Source organism: Vombatus ursinus, unplaced genomic scaffold (assembly GCF_900497805.2).
Source record: "Vombatus ursinus unplaced genomic scaffold, bare-nosed wombat genome assembly UNPS02014841.1, whole genome shotgun sequence".
Taxonomy (NCBI): domain Eukaryota; kingdom Metazoa; phylum Chordata; class Mammalia; order Diprotodontia; family Vombatidae; genus Vombatus; species Vombatus ursinus.
In genome coordinates this window covers 41,538,293-41,557,475 of record NW_020954619.1, presented here as the reverse complement: position 1 = coordinate 41,557,475, position 19,183 = coordinate 41,538,293, and positions in this window count along the sequence as shown.

The following is a 19,183-nucleotide window of genomic DNA, read 5'->3' as shown; positions in this document are numbered from 1 at the left end:
GCTTTTTCTTGCCTCTTTTATGTGAGATAATTTATCTCATTCTACCTCTCCCTTTCCCTCTTCCTAGTACATTCCTCTCTCACCTCTTATTTTTATTTTTAGATATTATTCCATCATATTCAACTCACATCTGTGCTCTCTGTCAATATATACTCTTTTTAATAGTTCTAATAATAAGAAAGTTCTTATGAATTACAAGTATCATCTTCCTATGCAGTAATGTAAATAGCTTAATCTTATTAAGTCCCTTTCCTGTTTACCTTTTTATGCTTCTCTTGAGTCTTGTATTTGAAAGTCAAATTTTCTATTCAGCTCCGGTCTTTTCATCAAGAATACTTGAAAGTCCTCTACTTCATTGAATATTCATTTTTTCCCCTGAAGTCTTATACTCAGTTTTTTTTTTGGGGGGGGTATGTGATTCTTGGTTGTAATCCCAGCTCCTTTGCCCTCTGGAATATCATATTCCAAGCTCTCTAATCTTTTAGTGTAGAAGGTGTTAAATCTTGTGTTATTCTGATTGTGGCCCCACAATACTTGAATTGTTTCTTTCTGGTTGCTTGTAGTTGTTTCTCCTTGATCTGGGAGCTCTAGAATTTGGCTATAGTATTCCTGGGAGTTTTCATTTTGGGGATCACTTTCAGGAGGTGATCGGTGGATTCTTTCAATTTCCATTTTACCCTCTTGTTCTGGAAAATCAGGGCAGTTTTCCTGGATAATTTTTTGAAAGATGATATCTAGATACTTTTTTAAAACATGGCTTTCAGGTAGTCCAATAATTTTTGACTTGTCTCTCCTGGATCTATTTTCTAAGTCAGTTATTTCTTTCCAATGAAATATTTCATATTGTCCTTTATTTTTTCATTCTTTCTGTTTTGTTTTATTGTTTCTTGATTTTTCTTAAAGTCATTAGCTTTGATTTGCTCAATTCTATATTTTAAGGAATTGTTTTCTTCAGTGAGCTTATGTACCTCCTTTTCAATTTGAACAATTCTATTTTTGAGGAGTTTTTTTCTTCAGTAAATCTTTGTGCCTCTTCTTCCATTTGGCCAATTCTGCTTTTCAAGGCATTCTTTTTAATGACTTTTTGTACCTCTTTTACCATTTGGGCTAGTCTGTTTTTTTTAAGTTGTTATTTTTTCTTTTTTTTAGAATTTTTTTTCTGTCTCATTTTGCAAGCTGTTGCTTCTTTTTATTTTCATGATTTTCTTGCATCACTCTCATTTCTCTTCCAAATTTTTCCTCTTACCTCTCTTACTTGATTTTCAAAATCCTTTTTATTCTTTCCATTGCCTAAGAGTAATTCATGTTGTTCTTGCATGCTTTGGATATAGGAGCTTTGACTGTTATTTTCTTGTGAGTGAATGTTTTGATCTTCCTCGTCACCATAGTAACTTTCTATGGTCAGAATTTTTTTTCTGTTATTTGCTCTTTTTCCAGCCAATCTCTTGAGTTTTAACTCTTTGCTAAAGTAGGGCTCTGTTTCCAGGGTGGAGGGTGCACAGTCCAAAGCTTCAGGGATTTTGCACAGCTGTTTTCATAGATAGTTCTAGTGACATGTAAGTTTTCAGTTCTTCCAAGGTGGTATGATCTGAGAGGTGTTAACTACTCTCCTGCCTTGTGCTCTCTGTACTGTTTTCTGCCTTGGAGCTGTGATTAGGGTCCCCACTCCCTTGTGGATGCAAGCTCTGCTGTGCTAGTACTTCTCCTCACCATGTGACTGCCACCTAGGTCTATGACCTGGGTCTGAATATGGGCAATGCAAGAGTCCTGCCTCAGTGCTAGCAAAGAGACCCCAGTAATCTCCTTCTGACCAGTTGTTCAACTCCCTTGCTGTCTGTGGGCTGAGAGCTCTGGATTCAGCTGCTGCCATTGCTGATTTATTCACTCCCAAGGTTTGCTCCTGGTTTTGGGGGCCTGGGTCTGCTGTGGCATGACCTGCACAGGATTGCTCTCCTCGCTCACATTGGTGCAACAGACTTTTCCTGCTGACCTTCTAACTTGTCTTGGGCTGGAAAATTGTTTTACTCTGTCTTTTTGTGGGTTCTGTCACCTAGAATTTGTTTAGAGTCATTATTTTAAGGTATTTGGAGGAGTTTAAGGAAGAGCTTAGGTCAATACCTGCCTTGTCACCTTGTCTCTGCCTCCCTTTCTTGTCCCAGCTTCTTTACTAGTCATCTTCTGGAACTGTGAATCTGTCTCCCTGTATCACATCTAGTCTATGCTTAGCTCCTGAAAAAGACATTGCTGCCAGCTGCTGCTCTAATTGGAGTGGATACTATGATATAAATTGGAAATTCAAAATCCTCCAAAGCTCTGAAAGTGGAGGAGGAGATGTAGACTGAGGTCAAAGCTGAAGTGATTACCTCTGTCTCCTCACCCTTCTTCCTAAGGCCCCCAGCACTTCCTCTAAGTTTTTCTGAAATGGTCTCTTTTGAATCTTACTGTCTCCCATCAATTCTACTGCTTAAATTTTTTTTTTTTTTTTTTTTTTTTTACCAGAACTGGCTTTATATTTTAAAGTGAATTCTTAGGGCAGGACCAAGTTTCCTCAGCCAATCCAAGTATGCTTCTAGTACAACTTCACTCCAGGTGAACAAGAATTGTTGATGCTTAAAGTAATTGATTAATTGATTCTAATTTTCACATTGTTATGGTAATCACTCTAAATGAGATTTGATTGATTTGCTCAATCCCCTTTCCATACAATTATGTATGTAAATAAGATAAATAAGACTTAGTCTTTGCCCTCTTGGAGTATATATCCTATTAGTACCAGCTTGGAGAGAGGTGTAACTTACCTATGAGAATGAGGGTGGGGAATAGCATGAACCTGCTCCAAGGAATTTGTCTTTACTTTCTCATCTGTGGGGCTACAATTAATCGATATAGTTTTAGTGAAAAAGGAGCAACAGTGTTGTTGGTGTTATTTCTAAACTGGACCTAGAGTTTCTCTGCACAGTGAGAAAATATTACATGATAGAAAAAAAAGTTATATATATCCATAATATATTGTATGTATATATGTATATATGTATGTGTCTATACATAGACACATACATATATGCATATATATGTTGCCTACTTACAAAGGATTGTAGTGAATCTTGTCACAAATATAAAATAAGTACTAATATTACAATGTAAGCAGCAAATTATTCTTAGGAACCATGAGAATTCAGAGGACAGAAGTTTATCAAATGTACTGATAGAATTAGTAAGAGTAAAGCTAGCATTTGTGACAATTAGAATACATGAATAGACATAGACAAACAAATTCATTTAATTGGATGTTTGTACTTATTTCATTAGCAATTCAGCTTATATAATTAAATCATACCCCAATTTCACAAAATGAGTTCAAATATCATTTCCGTATTTTCAACTACAAAGCAAATTATATGAATTATTAACTGATGCTTTTATTGAGCAGTACTTTGGTCAGAGCACCTAATTCTCTACTCTGGGAGTTTGTTACATTTTTGATGATACAGTCCTTGCCCTCAAGATGTTTTTAGTCTGAATGGTGATACAGTACACCAACATACACTCTTCAAAACATGATAGAGTAAATTATCCATTTAAAAATATACAATTCAATAGATGCGAAATCTGATAAAAAGTCAGTCTGAAAAGTCACCATTTTTGGTTTTGGATAAAAATGTTGGGAGTCAAGTCTTATGTACTTTTTTTTGTCATTGCTGTAGTTTGTTCAAGGAAGGATTCTCAATTCAGTGAGCTTTTGCAGAATGCCCATTATGTGCTCCAGATTAATATTTTCCCTGTGGGAGTTACACAAGCCTAAGACATATTATCTGTTCTCCAGGATCTTATAGGTAGACAAAGCATTATCCATGAAACTGTTAGACAGATGTTATGTTATTTTAGGAGCACCACTTCTCTAGGGTCCAGGGAATCTCAGATATTACTTTCATTCTGCCATTAACTAACTGTTTGACCTTTGGCAATTCCTTCAACTCTATGAGGCTTAGTGCCCTCCTCAGTAAAATGAGGGCATTCACTTGAGTACCATTATTTCATGTGCTATGGCTAGAAGTTAAGGTAAACATTCAACTCTAGTATGCTTCATTCAGTATATCTTACCATCTCATCAGTATGAGCACTCTCTCTATTTGTGCATGTCACAACTGTAATTGTTATTCTTCTGAGATCTATGGTGGTCCATGGCTCAAAGTCATATAGTATCACTAGTACAATACTAGTATTTAGAAAGTCAACTTTTCTGTCAATGAGAAGCTTGGGATTATTGAAAATGCTAATTGTTTCTAAAATGAATTTTATCCTGATATCTTCATTGTAATTTTCAGTCTTTGATTTTTTTAAATATCTGGATAGTATCCGAAGAGGTACTGTGACATTGAAGACAGAGGGTATGGAGTATGGAAATCTTGAGTTCAAGTCTTGCCTCATTCATCTGGATGGTGTAAACTTAAGGAGGTCACTTAAACTCCCAGTTCTCCGGAGTATCACACAGTCAATAAACCTTTATTAAATACCTACTATGTGCTGTCTCTATCCATCCATCCATCCATCCATCCATCCATCCATCCATCTATCTATCTATCTATCTATCTATCTATCTATCTATCTATCTATCTAAAGGATAAGCATATTCATAAAGTCAAAGGTAGGGATTGAATTCCTATTATTTCATTGATATAGGAAGTTCCCAGATGAGGAAGCTTCCTCAACCCCAAATCAAGTAGTGATTTTCTCTGTAACTTCTAGTCATACAGAGTTGCCTGTGGCATTGAGAAGTTAAGTGATTTGTCTAAGTTCACACAGCCAGTATTTATCACAGGTAGGGCTTGAGCCCAGATTTTCCTGATTCCAAGGCTGGCACTCTATTATAACACACCGTATCTCTCTATACATATATGTATATATACATATACATATATGCATACAAATATGTATGTGAGTATAACATTAAATTATTTCATGCACTTTGTATGTTTGAAGCAGAACTGCAATTTCATTGTCATAGGGAATGTGGAATTAAGAAACTCCCTATATCAGCACAGGTCATTGCCTGCTCTGTAATTTATAATCTTAGAGAGGTGCCTGGAAAATTGAGTGACTAAATGACTTGCTTAGGGTCTAACAGTCAGTATGTGTCAGAAGCAGGGTTTAAACTTAAGTCTTCCTGATCCTGCAATGGAAGGTCTATCCACTATTCCATTTTTCTCTCTTGTCTCTCTCTGCCTCTCTCTCTCTATCTCTGTCTCTGTTTCTCCTCCTCTGTGTCTCTTTGTATCTACCTCTGTCTTTCTCTATCTCTTTTGAATATGCATGTTTATATAATACAGTGAATTAGTAAATTCCCAAATAAGTAAAATAGATTATAAGTGATCTTTGTATTCTTATGAACAATAGATCAATGAGGGCTAGATCGGTCAGGACAGACTTGAAGGAAAAGCAGGTGTTAAAATGATTCAAGGGTTAGAGAAGAGCATTCTAGATACTGTGGACAACCTTTGCTTTCTCTGGTAGTTTGGTTTTGGAAAATGGTACCCAGTAATCATAGTGGAATCTTATATATAGTACCAGGAAAACATTTGAATATTAAATGACTCTTGACATACTAACATTGTCCTAGAAATAAGACTCAATAGGTAATTAAATTATAATTCAGATTAGATTATGTCAGCTGTGCACTTAGTTGTCAATCAAGTGCAAGTTGTGTTAATAAGATTCACTGAGCTCATTATCTTTTGAAGGCTGTTAAATTCTGGGAGGGGAAAAAGAACTGTGAATAAAAAGGATGTTATCTTGTTAAGCAAATTTCATATTCGTATTGAAGAGTTGTTGGAGAAATAAAAAAAAAGAGGAAGACCAATTCATAGTGAGACAATGAAATTATTTCAGATGACCTTTAAAACTGTGGAACTCCTTGCTAGAAGAAAAGATTATAGGTTAAATAAGAGAAAGATCTTAGAAAAGCAATTACAGAAGACTAATGTTTATGGGTGAAATAGTATGGATTCTTTTTATTTCTTGGTCATGTATTTGAAACCACTCTGTAATGGTTAATTCAGGAGTCCAACTTATTCCAGTGCTGCCATGGAAAAAAACCTACTAATCTTCTATGAAAATAACTAAAGATTATATGAAACATACAACAAAGGATGACCTTTTCTCTAAGAATTACTGGCGTAATAATTGCCTTTAATATTTGCAAAGTTTTAGAAAGTTATGCATCCAAAATTGTTTTAAAGCACATTGAAAGAATGAGAGTGTTGTGCATTAAAAAATACCTAGGCCTTTGAGTGATGGTCATGGAGATGATGATTACAATGAGGATAACTGCTATTTTTTGAGGTTTGCAAAATGTTGCACATACATTATCATATGATATTGTCACAACATCTTTTGAGACAGGTGCTATTGTGAAGAATACTCCATTATACAGATGAAGAAACTAATGATCAGGGAGATTGAGCAACATACCTGTGGTCACACACAGTGAGTAAATATTGGAGGCAACAAATACTGGATTGAAGTGGCAGGTAAATGGTATAGTAGATAGAGAGTTGGGCCAAGAGTTAGACCTGAGCTGAAGTTCATTCTTACATCTCACACTTAGAGCTGTGTGACTCTGGGCAAATCACTTAACCTTTGATTGTCTCAGGTTCCTTAACTATAAAATGAGGATTATAACAACACCTGCCTTGCAGGGTTATTGTGCAGATCACATGAGATGACATTTCTAAAACACTTAGCACAGTGCCTGGGTCTTAGTAAACACCATATAAATGTTAGCTATGATGATAAGGAGGAGAAAGAGGAGGAGGAAGATCAAATGAAATGATAATTGAAAAGTCCCTAGTACAATGCCTGGTACCTAATAGGTGCTACATAAAGACTTACTCTCTTCCCTTCCCTAGAGGCAGGATTTGAATACTTATTTTTGCCTCTTAAGTTCAGCACCCTCTGTACTATATAACTCCTAAACCCACACTTTCTGCTTTGCACTGTAGCATGCTGCTCCTCAGTATACTTGGCTACTACCCCGAGACACTTCAATGAAATAGCTTAACTACATAACCTCGAGCAAATTACTTAACCTATTAAAAGGGTAATTTCCACCCTTTATTACGTAAGGTTAATAGTATTTACCCTACATACCTCACAATGTTGTTCAGAGGAAAGAAAATATTTATATCATACTTTCCACAATCCAATGAGAATATTTATAAAGTGTTTAGTGCACTGCTTGACACATAGTAGGGTCTTAATAAATTCTTTGTTTAAGTCATCCCTTTTGGTAGACAAAAAAATGGCAACAAAGGGTGCACATTGAATATGGAATGACTGACCAAACAGTGACATGTGTGTGTAATGGAACATTGTTGTAGTATAGGAAACAATGAATATGAAGAATCTATAAATTCAAAGAAAGAACTGTTGGATCTGATGCAGAGGGAAGTAAGCAGAATCCAGATGAGAACTCATATCAGTGGAATGATACACCTCTAATCTAGAGGACTAAGGGTGATGCATCTCTTCCTACTCTTATTGGATAGGTGGTATAGAATTGAGGCACAGAGTCAATTAGTTGGTACTTTGATTTTTTTGTTGTTCAATTGTACACATTTGTTACAAACCAGGTTTCAGTGGAGAGAGACATAATTAGAAAATGACAGAAATGTAAAAATTAATAAAATACTGAAGATAAAGGAAAATATATTTAAAATAAAAATAATTTATGTACATATAAGTTGATGCTAAAATTTATGATCTTGTTATTCTAACTACTTAGCAGGTACTGGGGAAGGATATAGAAAACTTTTGGAGTTCCTAGGCAGGATAGTTCATGCCTAACAAGAGCTAGAATGAGCATTAACTCTCATGATTACAGTTCCTGCCCAAAGTCTAAATAGAATTATTTCCTTGTGAATACTCTTGGATCATTACTCTCACAAAAGTCTAAGAGGACCAGAGAAGTCAAAGGTGGTATTTTGTACTGTTTATAGGTGAGCTTTTACTAACAACTGTCCATTTGACTCTACTATAGTTCAATATGGAAATCTCTTGAGGTCTGTAGCTTAAGGGACTGAAGAGCTCTGGAATCATTCCTGGAATGCACAGTTTTGGTTTCAGCCTCAGTTACCCTGAGGCTTTTGTGGGTAGCCTTCTGTGTAGGTGTGTATAGGGCAGATTGACAGGAAGACAGAGACTGGGTGGTTTCAGAACATTCTTTGCATTATACTCAGGGCCAGATTTCCTGGGTGAAGAGGTGAAAGAAAAGCCAAGAATTAATGCTTTCTTTGAGTCTTTGAAAACTTCAGGTCAAGGTAGCTACAACCAGAACCACACCTACTTTAGGGACTTGTCCACTGGAGGAGATTCCCTGATCACCTGCAGTTAGACTGACCATTCCCTATTGTGTGTGTGTGTTTTTTAATATTTTTAAACATTTATATATTTATTTATTTTTAGTTTTGACATTTACTTTTATAAGATTTTGAGTTTTAAATTTTTTCCCCTCCTTCCCTTCCCTCCCCTCCAAGATGGTGTGCAATCTGATATAGGCCATACACGTGCAATCATATTAAACATATTTCCACATTAGTCATGTTATAAAGAAGAATTAGAACTACAAGGGAAAAACCACAAGAAAGAAAAACAAATCAAAAAAAAAAAGAATGCTTAGACCCGCATTCAGTCTTTTCTGGTGGTAGATAGCATTTTCCATCATGAGACTTTTGGAATTGCCTTAGATCCTTGCCTTGCTGAGAAGAGCTAGGTGTATCAAAACTGGTCATTGTGCAATGTTGCTATTACTGTGTACAACATTTTCCTGGTTCTGCTCACTTTACTCAGCGTCAGTTCATGTAAGTCTTTCCAGGTTTTTCTGAAGTCTGCCTCCTCATCATTTCTTATGGAACAATATATTCCATTATATTCATATACCACAATTTGTTCAGCCATTCCCCAATTGATGGGCATCCCCTCAGTTTCCAATTCTTGGCCACCACAAAAAGAACTGCTATAAATACTTTTGTACATGTGGGTCTTTTCTCCATTTTTATGATCTCTTTGGGATACAGACCTAGAAGTAGTATTTGTGTATCAAAGAGTATGCATAGTTTTATAACCTTTTGGGCAGAGTTCCAAATTGCTCTCCAGAATGATTGGATTAATTCACAACTCCACCATCAATGCATTAGTGTTCCCCTAGTGTTTTCTTGAGGCTCAGGCCTCAAACCTCTTTTCTCCTTCAGGAAAAACTAAGTGGTCAAATTTGAAAGGAACAGAGGGGTGTGTGTGTGTGTGTGTGTGTGTGTGTGTGTGTGTGTGTATGTGTGTGTGTGTGTATGTAAGGTTGGGGGGGGGGCAAATACATATAATCCCAGAGAAGAATGAAACCCTATAACAATATTATTCTGGCAATGTTGTTTTTGTTCAGTTGAACCAATTAAATCAGAAAATAGATAGTCTGGTAAAGATAATATTCTACTTGAAGACTTTTCCTTGAAATCTGATTGGCTGATATATCCTTTGAGGCAAATTTGTGATGCAGTTTGGTTTCTATTGCTTTATACATTTGCTAGTTGCCTTTAAAATAGAGAATCCATAGACCCTAAGTGATCATTTAGTGTCTTCTCCAAAGTTCATATCACACCATCTTTACATGATTTGGCCAACACTTTCCTGCTTGACAGTTCTATAAGTACAAAATATATTAACATATTCATTTTAGAGAGAAAACTGAGGTAAGAGGTCAAGTGGCTTAACCATGGTCACATAGCTAGTAGAAGTCATTGTCCTGACTTGAATTTGTCATTCATGACTCCAGACCCATCAATGAACCAATCTGTACATATTAAGTACCTTTATGTACCTGGCATCGTGGTAGGCTCAGAGGAGGAAGAGAAAAAAGTAGGAGGAGAAAAATATTGAGTATTACAAAAAGTTGGACAGAAAGGAACTAGAGAAGAATGAGGATATCATTTAATTGAGTGTGATGTAATAGCGGGCTAGCCCCAGAGTCAAGGAGATATGGGTTCAAGGAATAGGTGACCTAAGGCACGAGACTTTAATAAATCATCCAATTAATCAGCAAATATTTATTAAACAGTTATTGTATGTAGGGCTCTATGTTAGATACTGGAGATGCAAATACAATGAATCAAACAATACCTATTTCCAAGGAACCATACTTTCTTATGAGGAATACAACAAGGTCATTAATTAGTATATCCTCAATAAATATAAAGAGAATACATACATACATATATATATATACACACATATATAGCCATCATACATACACACATGTGTTTGTATATAAGGTAGTTTGAGAGTTTGATAGGGAGTCCACTAGCAAATGAGATCAGGAAAGGCTTTATGTAAAGAGTTATGCTCCAGCTTCATCTTTCAGGAGCAGAAGGATTCTATGAAGCAGAGATGAAGAAAGAATTCATTTTAGGTATAGAGGACAGCCAGTGCAAAGGAATGAAGGTAAGAGAGGCATCCTGTAAAGAAAAGAGAGAAGACCAGTTTGTCTCAATCACAGAGTTCAAGTGGGGTGGTAATGTACATTGATGAAAATGTACAGTACAGATAATGTACAGTAATGTACAGGCTGAAAATAAAGATTAAGGACAGAGTTGTGTGGGGCAAGACATTCATGGAAATAGGAAGACAGACACACACACACACACACAGACAGAGACAGAGACAGAGAAACAGAGAGATATGTTACAAGCTACTAGAGAAAACTAGGGGTGATAGGATGAAGAGCATATGTAAGGCATTGACATTGGCAAGTGAAAGCACGATCTCACCATTAGGGACTGGAGGAAAGGAGGAGATAATGGAGATATCTTTGAGGGGTTTTGAGATGAACACAAGAGAGAATTTAAATCAAAGGCACTAATATGATCTCTCCATGTCCAAGGTAACTTTCTGATATGTGCATTGTCAAGTAGTTGCTGATCTGCATTGCTGGATGAGGGATATTTCCTCAGTAAGAGCTCCCTAAACTAATTAAATCATAGATCTGAACCAATGTGAAGAAATAGTCCAACAATCCAGCTCCCCTACAGGATAAATCTGGATGAAACCTGCTCATTTAAATTTCATTCTCTGAGGAAATTCACTCTTGCTCTTATTAATATTTATCTTAAAATTACAAATATTGCTATCTAAGCCATTGTACAGAAAACATTAAAACTTAACTTAAAATTGCAAATTTCCTTATACAATTTAGAAATATTGTGGTATAATGGAAAGAACACGGGTTGGAGGGGGGTGTCCATTGACCTGTGTTCAAAATCTGGTTCTATGAGTTCCTGAGAGAGCTATTGACCTAGAATTCTTTAGCTCATCACTCAACATCACCATCACAGGTGAAGAAATTTTCCAGGTTGGCAAGGCACATAAAACCAAGTCAATCACAATAAAACAATGGAATCCCCTCAGTTCATTGGGGAAGTGAATGTGCTATTTAATTTATCACAGTATTATTAATAATCAGCCTGTACATACATGACAATTGCTGAAAACATAATACAGTTCTGCAAAATATCAAAAAGTAGTGAGGCAAAATAATCCCAAAGGTAATACAGGTTTAATTAAATTCTGTTAAAAATAATTTATTAACTATTTACTTTGTATAAGGCATTGCATTAGGTTATATGGATAGAAAGATGAAAGCAAAGTAATATCTACCCTCAAAGAGCTTATATTTTATGAGGAAGCATTTGGGGGATTTAGTATTGTAGAAAGAGCAGTTGAATTTTGTGTAAGATTCCTCACTTTGCTACCTCAAAGATTTAAAACCAGAAAGGACTCTTTATACAATTGGGTCCAAAACCTTTGTATTACCAATGAAGAAATTGAGGGACAGAGAGTGATTTGTCCAGAGTCAGAAAACTATCAAGTATCTGAGGTGGAATTTGAACTCCATTCTTGCTCCACATCCAGTAGACAACTTGTGATATATCTATTAAACATACATATCAAGAGGTAAAACTATACAGAAGATTAAAAGATATTTCGCCACAAGGTCAGTGAAACTGGGGGATAGAAAGCCAAAAACTTACATGGCTGTATTTGGTCACAGAGTTAGAAGTGGGTAAGTGATATCTTTTAAAAAATTACAGAACATTTAGTTGAGGAAAAATTCGTGATGAAATGAAATTTATCCTTCTGTAATAAAAAATTAAAAATTCAGGTTTTGGCTGACTTGATTTATAACACAATATAGATTGAAACTCTTCCTTTGACAGCATCAGGAGAGTTGGCAAGAAGCATCACCAAAGTCTTTTGGGACCTTCTAGTAATACAAGCAAATTTTTTCCCGTTAAAACAAAAAAATAAGAAAAAGATCCATTTGTCAAATAAGGCAGATGCTGCCTCTTCTCACCACATCTTCTATACACCACATCATTTCTAACTACTTGTCCTGGGCCAAGTCCTTTAATTTACTGGAGTTTTCTCATCCATAAAAAGTGGGTGGACTTTTTTGGAAGTCTACCTTTTAGTGGGTGAACTAAATAATTTCTAAACTGCTTTCCAAATCTAAAATCCAGAGATATTATTTCATTTGTCACATTCTCACTTTTTAAAGGTAAATGCACATAAGTACATTATTCCAACTTAAATTATTATGCATGTATTTCTCTGGTGATATTTATAACAGTTCAGGCCTTTGTGAACTTCAGAAGATCACAAGAATTTGAAAGAAAGACACAATCCTTCTAAAAATATGTATACTCAAAGTAAGCTTCCTATTTGGTCAAGGACAAATATATCTATATACCTACGTGGACATATAAGCTTTCAAAATCTACAAAGTATTTCTTTAACTTTACTTAGTAGAAATGATTTCAAATGACTAAAATAAAAATAAAAGCTAAAAGAATTTATGTGAAAGGAAAAGGAAAGTCTTAATAATTGAATTCCAAAAACACAAACAAACAAAAAAAAAAACCCTCCACTTTCTAAAAGGAGGGGAAATAAATTGTCTAAAGTTAACAATGTGAAAGCACAAGGAATTCACAATGACCCAACTATATTTTAAAGATGTGTAGAAGATGGGGGCAAAGGAAGGAAGCAGAGGATGAATATAAAAGCATGCCACTTTTAGTGAGATTCAAAATATAGAAAACTGGCTTTCTAATGGCACATAAAAAGGAGATGAAATATCGTTTATTGGGAGATCATTTTGACTGGACTTTGTATTGCACAAAGAGAGTAATGTATAATAAATTTGAAAGATATTCGGTATATTTACAGACTTTATATAAAAACAGAGAAGTTTATATTTGATCCTGGAGGTAATACATTTGATACTTGATTGTAAGATGTGAGGAGAATGAGGAGAGAATGGAGTCAAGGAGACTAATTAGGATGCAATTACAACAGTCCAACCAAGAATTCATGAAGGCCTAAGCTAGAGTAGTAGTCACATGAGTGGAGAAGCATATTCAAATTCAAGAGACATTTTGGAGGAAAAGAAAAGACAGAACTATAGACCAGTTTCCCTAAGGGACTAGAGCAGAATCTATTATGCATCAGCTAAAGTTAAAAGAAAAAAAAAAGCAAGGAGAGCAATCCTTATCTCAAAGCAAAATAAAAAATAGACCCAATTAAAAGAGATAAAGAAGGAAACAATGTCTTGCTAAAAGGTACCATAGACAGTGAAGCAATATCAAGAATAAACATATATGCACCAAGTGGTATAGCATCCAGATTTTTTTTATTAATACATTTTTTTTTATTTTTAGTTTTCAACAATCAATTCCATAAGATTTTGCATTCCAAATTTTCTCCCCATGTCTCCCCTCCCCCCTCCCTAAGACAACATGTAAATTGATATAGACTTCACATATACATTCATATTAAATCTATTTTCACATTAGTCATGTTGTAAAGAAGAATTAGAACCAATGGGTGAAACCATAAGAAAGAAGAAACAAAAAAAGAGAGAAAGCAAATAATATGCTTCAATCTGCCTTCAGACTCCATAGTTCTTTTTCTGGATGTGGACAGCATTTTCCATCATGAGTTTTTTGGAGTTGTCTTAGATCCTTGCATTAGCGTCCAGATTCTTAAAGGAGAAGTTAACTGAGTTACAGGAAGAAATAGAGAGTAAAACTATACTAGTGAGGGACCTCAACTGTCCCTTCTCAAACTCAATGAATCCAACCAAAAATAAACAAGAAAGAAACTAAGGAGGTAAATAGAATATTAGAAAAGTTAGATATGACAGACCTTTGGAGAAAACTGCATGGGGACAGAAAGGAATATACCTTTTTCTCTACAGCACAAGGTACTTACACAAACATTGATCATGTATTAGGGCATAAAAACCTCAAAAATAAATATAGAAAGGTAGAAATGTTATGTGTATTTTTTTCAGATCATACTGTAATAAAATTACATTTAACAAAGGGCAGTGGAAAGATAGATTGATTAATTGGAAACTAAATAATCTAATCCTAAAGAATAAGTGGGTCAAGAACAAATCATAGATATAATCAATAATTTTATTAAAGAGAATGGAAACAATGAGACAACATCCCAAAATTTATGGGATGCAGACAAAGTAGTACCTAGGGGAAAATTTATTTTTCTAAATTCTTACATCAACAAAATAGAAAAAAGAACAGATCCATGATTTGGACATGCAATTAGAAAAACTAGAAAAAGAACAAATAAAATTTCCAATTGAACACCAAATTGGAAATCTTGAAAATCACAAATGAGATTAATGAGATTGAAAGTAAAAAAAATAAATTATTGAGCTAATAACCAAATCTAGGATCTGGTTTTATGAAAAAATAGCAATAAGATTGATAAACCACTGGTTAATTTTATTAAAAAAAGAAAGAAGAAAACAAAATATCCAATATCAAAAATGAAAAGAGTGAAATAATCACCAATGAAGAAGAGATTAAAGCACATCTATAACCTATGTCAAATTGCCTACCATTTTCAGAAGCAGGGAAGGAAAGGATGGAGGCAGAAAAAATTGGAACTTAAAATTTTTAAAAAAAATAAATGCAAAAAATTGTCTTGAAATGTAATTGAGAAAAATAAATTACTATTTAAAAGAAATACACAAAAAATCATCTGTTATGCATCAGAAACTATGCTGGTTGCTCTGGTAAGGATAGGAACAAGACTTGTGATTTAATTAACATAGAGAATTCTGGTAAGAATTCTTTGTCTTGGAATTGTGCAATGATCAACTGTTAATGACTTACGATCCAAGATGGTTCTGAAGGACCCATGATGAAAAATGCTGTCCATTTCCAAAGAAAGAACTGATGTAATCTGAGTGCAGATTCAAGCATAATTTTTTTCACTTTCTTCATTTTTCTTCCTTTTTTTTTTCTTTTGCAACATGGCTAATAGGGAAATGTTTTGCATGATTTCGCATGTGTAATTGATGTCACATTTTTTTGCTTTCTCAATGGGAAGGGGAGGGGTAGGAGGGAATGAGAGAATTCAGAACTCAAAAAATTTAAATTAATATTAAAATGTATCAATAATGAAATTAAAAAAATAAAAAAAGTTCAGTATTGGAAGTCAGAACACAGACTAGGGCTGGATATAAACATCTAGGATTCATTTACATAGGATGATAATTAAATCCATGGGGAAATGATAAGTCCACCAAATGAGAGTATGTAGAATAAGAAGAAAAAATGTTCAAGGAGAGATCATTTCCCTTTATTTAATGGATGAAAATCCAGCTATAGTGACTAAGCAGAAGTTGCCAGACAGGTTTAAGGAGGATTAAGAAAGGGTAGTGTCACAAAAACTCAGATAAGAGAAAATCTAAGAGAAGGTGAACAATGGTGTAAAAAACTGCAGAGGGGTCAAGATGTTGTTGTTGTAGCTCCACCTTCCAGATCAGACTCCCAGAGTTCATGCCTAAAATAATTAAGCCACTCATCTCTGAGCTTCTTGGGCCCATGCAGATAAATCTTCATCCAAGTCATTTGTCTATTCTGCAACTGTGCTGTTCTGCCTCCCAAACTAGACTTTCAGAGAACATTCCTCAGAGGAGCTAAACAAGCTAGTTCTGAACTCATTTCTATCATTCATGTCTCATGTCTTTTCCATCCCAGGATTAAAGTCAAAATCAACACTACCATTGACTTCGGAAGGGGAATATCAATGTCTATATTATTGTTTTTTCCCTCAATTCTATTGATTGTTCCAACCAAAATACTGTTCCTTGGACACTCCACCTGATAGGTATTATTTCTTTTTTTTAAGTAAGCTCCCTGAAGGCAAAGACTGAGTCTCTTGTATTTCTGACTTTTTCACTTAGCACAGTACTCAGCATTTAGTAACTACTCAATAAATATTTTATCATTCATTCATTAAAGAAAAATGATGCTTGAGAAAATGGCAATAGACTTAAAAATAATCTACATTAGCCATCATGAAAAGAAAATAAATGCACACACACAGTGAAAATAAAAGAAAGTGAAAAATATGCTTCAATCCTGGCTGAGAGAAATTGGGTATAGTTATTTCCATTTTATACATGAAATTATTGAAAATCAAACAGGTAAAGGGATGTGCTCAAAGTTACACAAGGGAGAAATAAAGCTTGAAACAGATTTCCTCAGTTCATGTCCATTTTTCTTATACACAAGTATTTCTCAATTTAAGGGTAACTGGTGCCTTTTAAAATTTCAGTTTCATTTTACCTCAGAAGCATCAGTCTAGAGTGACTTAGTTAGACTCCATGTAGAGGAAGACTTCATGTTAGCAGTGAGGATGAGGAATCATCCAAACTTTGTGGATACTGTAGCAACGCCTATACATTTCCTTAATGCTCATTAGGTTCTGAATCTTTGAAGTGTGTTATTAATTATTGGTATCTAGATTCAGTTCTATGTAATATAATCTATGATGGAGGTTAGAATCAGAACACACAAAATGCAGTGAGTTAAGAGTATAACTATGGTACTTTGAATGGATTTTCTTCATTATCATGGTAAGCTCTTATCACCAGTCAGAAAGATCTAAATCCTGGTTATAATGTATGTAACCCTTGTATTCAAATTCCAGTTCAGCCATGTATTCCTTGTGTGATAGTTGACAGGACATTTGACCTCTGTGGGCCTTGTTTTCTTTATTTACTCAAGTAATTGGCTGGGATCCTGAGCAAGCAGTGCAAAACTAGTCAGGCCATAGAATCTTGCTTTGGTTACAAAGAAGATCAAAACATACAACCAAAAGAAGACAACAAAGTCAAAACTTGTATATCCAAAACCTCCAAGAAAAATATGAATTGGTCTCAGGCCATGGAAGAGCTCAAAAAGGATTTTGAGAAGTAAGTAAGAGAAGTAGAGAAAAAACTGAGAGTGATGCAAGAAAATCATGAGAAATAAGTCAACAGCTTGCTAAAGGAGACCCAAAAAATACTGAAGAAAATAATACCTTAAAAAATAGCCTAACCCAAGTGGCAATAGAGGTTCAAAAAGCCAATGATAAGAAGAATGCCTTCAAAAGCAAAATTGGTCAAATGGAAAAGGAAGTCCAAAAGATTACTGAAGAAAATACTTCCTTAAAAATTAGAATGGAGCAATTGGAAGCTAGTGACTTTATGAGAAATCAAGACACTTTAAAACAAATTCAAAAGAATGAAAAAATAGAAAACAATGTGAAATATCTCACTGGAAAAACAACTGACCTGGAAAATAGATCCAAGAGAGAGAATTTAAAAATTATTGGACTATCTGAAAGCTATGATAAAAAAAAAAAGAACCTATACATCATCTTTCAAGAAACTATCAAGGAAAACTGCCCTGATATTTTAGAACCAGAGGGCAAAATAGAAATGGAAAGAATCCCCCAATCACCTCCTGAAAGAGATCCCCAAAGAAAAACTCCTAGGAATATTGTAGCCAAATTCCAGAGTTCCCAGGTCAAGGAGAAAATATTGCAAGCAGCCAGAGAGAAACAATTCACGTATTGTGGAAACACAATCAGGATAATGCAAGATTTAGCAACTTCTACATTAAGGGACCACAGGCCACAGAATATAATATTCTGGAGGGCAAAGGAGATAGGATTACAACCAAGAATCACCTATCCAGCAAAACTGAGCATAATCCTTCTGGGGAAAAATGGTAATTCAGTGAAATAGAGGACTTTCAAGCATTCTTGATGAAATGACCAGAGCTGAATAGAAAATTTGAGTTTCAGATACAAGACTCAAGAGAAACATGAAGAGGTAAACAGGAAAGAGAAATCACAAGAGACTTATTAAGGTTGAATTGTTTACATTCCTGCATGGAAAGATGATGTTTGTAACTCATGAGTCCTTTGTCAGTGTCAGGGCACAGGGTGAATTGAAGATGAAGGGATGATATCTGGATAATAAAATTAATGGGTAAGAGAATTATATGGAAAGAAGGAGAAAGGGAGAGGTAGAATGGGGTAAATTATCTCACAGAAAACAGACAAGAAAAGGCTTTTACTGTGGAGGGGAAATGGGGGAAGGTGAGAGAGAATGAGTGAAGCTTATTCTCATTGGATTTGTCTTAAGGAGAGAATAACATACACACTCAATTGGGTATGAAAATCAGTCTTACCCTACAGGAAAATAGGGGGGAAGGGGACAAGAGAGCAGAGGGATGATAGAGGGGAGGGCAGATTGGGGGAGGGGGTAATCAGATGCAAACACTTCTGAGGAGGGACAGGGTCAAAAGAGAGAACAGAATGGGGGGCGGGATAGGATGAAGGGAAATATGCTTAGTTTTTCACAACATGACTACTATGGAAGTGTTCTGCATGACTACACATGTATAACCTGTATTGAGTTGCTTGCCTTCTCAATGAGGGTGGGTGGGTAGGGAGGAAGGGAGAAAATTTGGAACCCAAAGTTTTAAAAACAAAAGTTAAAAAAAATTGTTTTCACATGCAACTGGGAAATAAGATATATAGGAAATCGAGTATAGAAATCTATCTTGCCCTACAGAAAAAATGAAGGGGAAGGGGATAAGAGAAGGGGGGAGAGATATAAAGGAAGGCAGATTAGGAGAAGGGGTATTCAGAATGCATGCCATCTTGGGGTTGGAGGAGGGATGAGATGGGGAGAAAATTTGGAACTCGAAATTTTGTGGAAGTGAATGTTGAAAACTAAAAATAAATAAATTATTAAAAAAATAAAAAAAACAAAAGA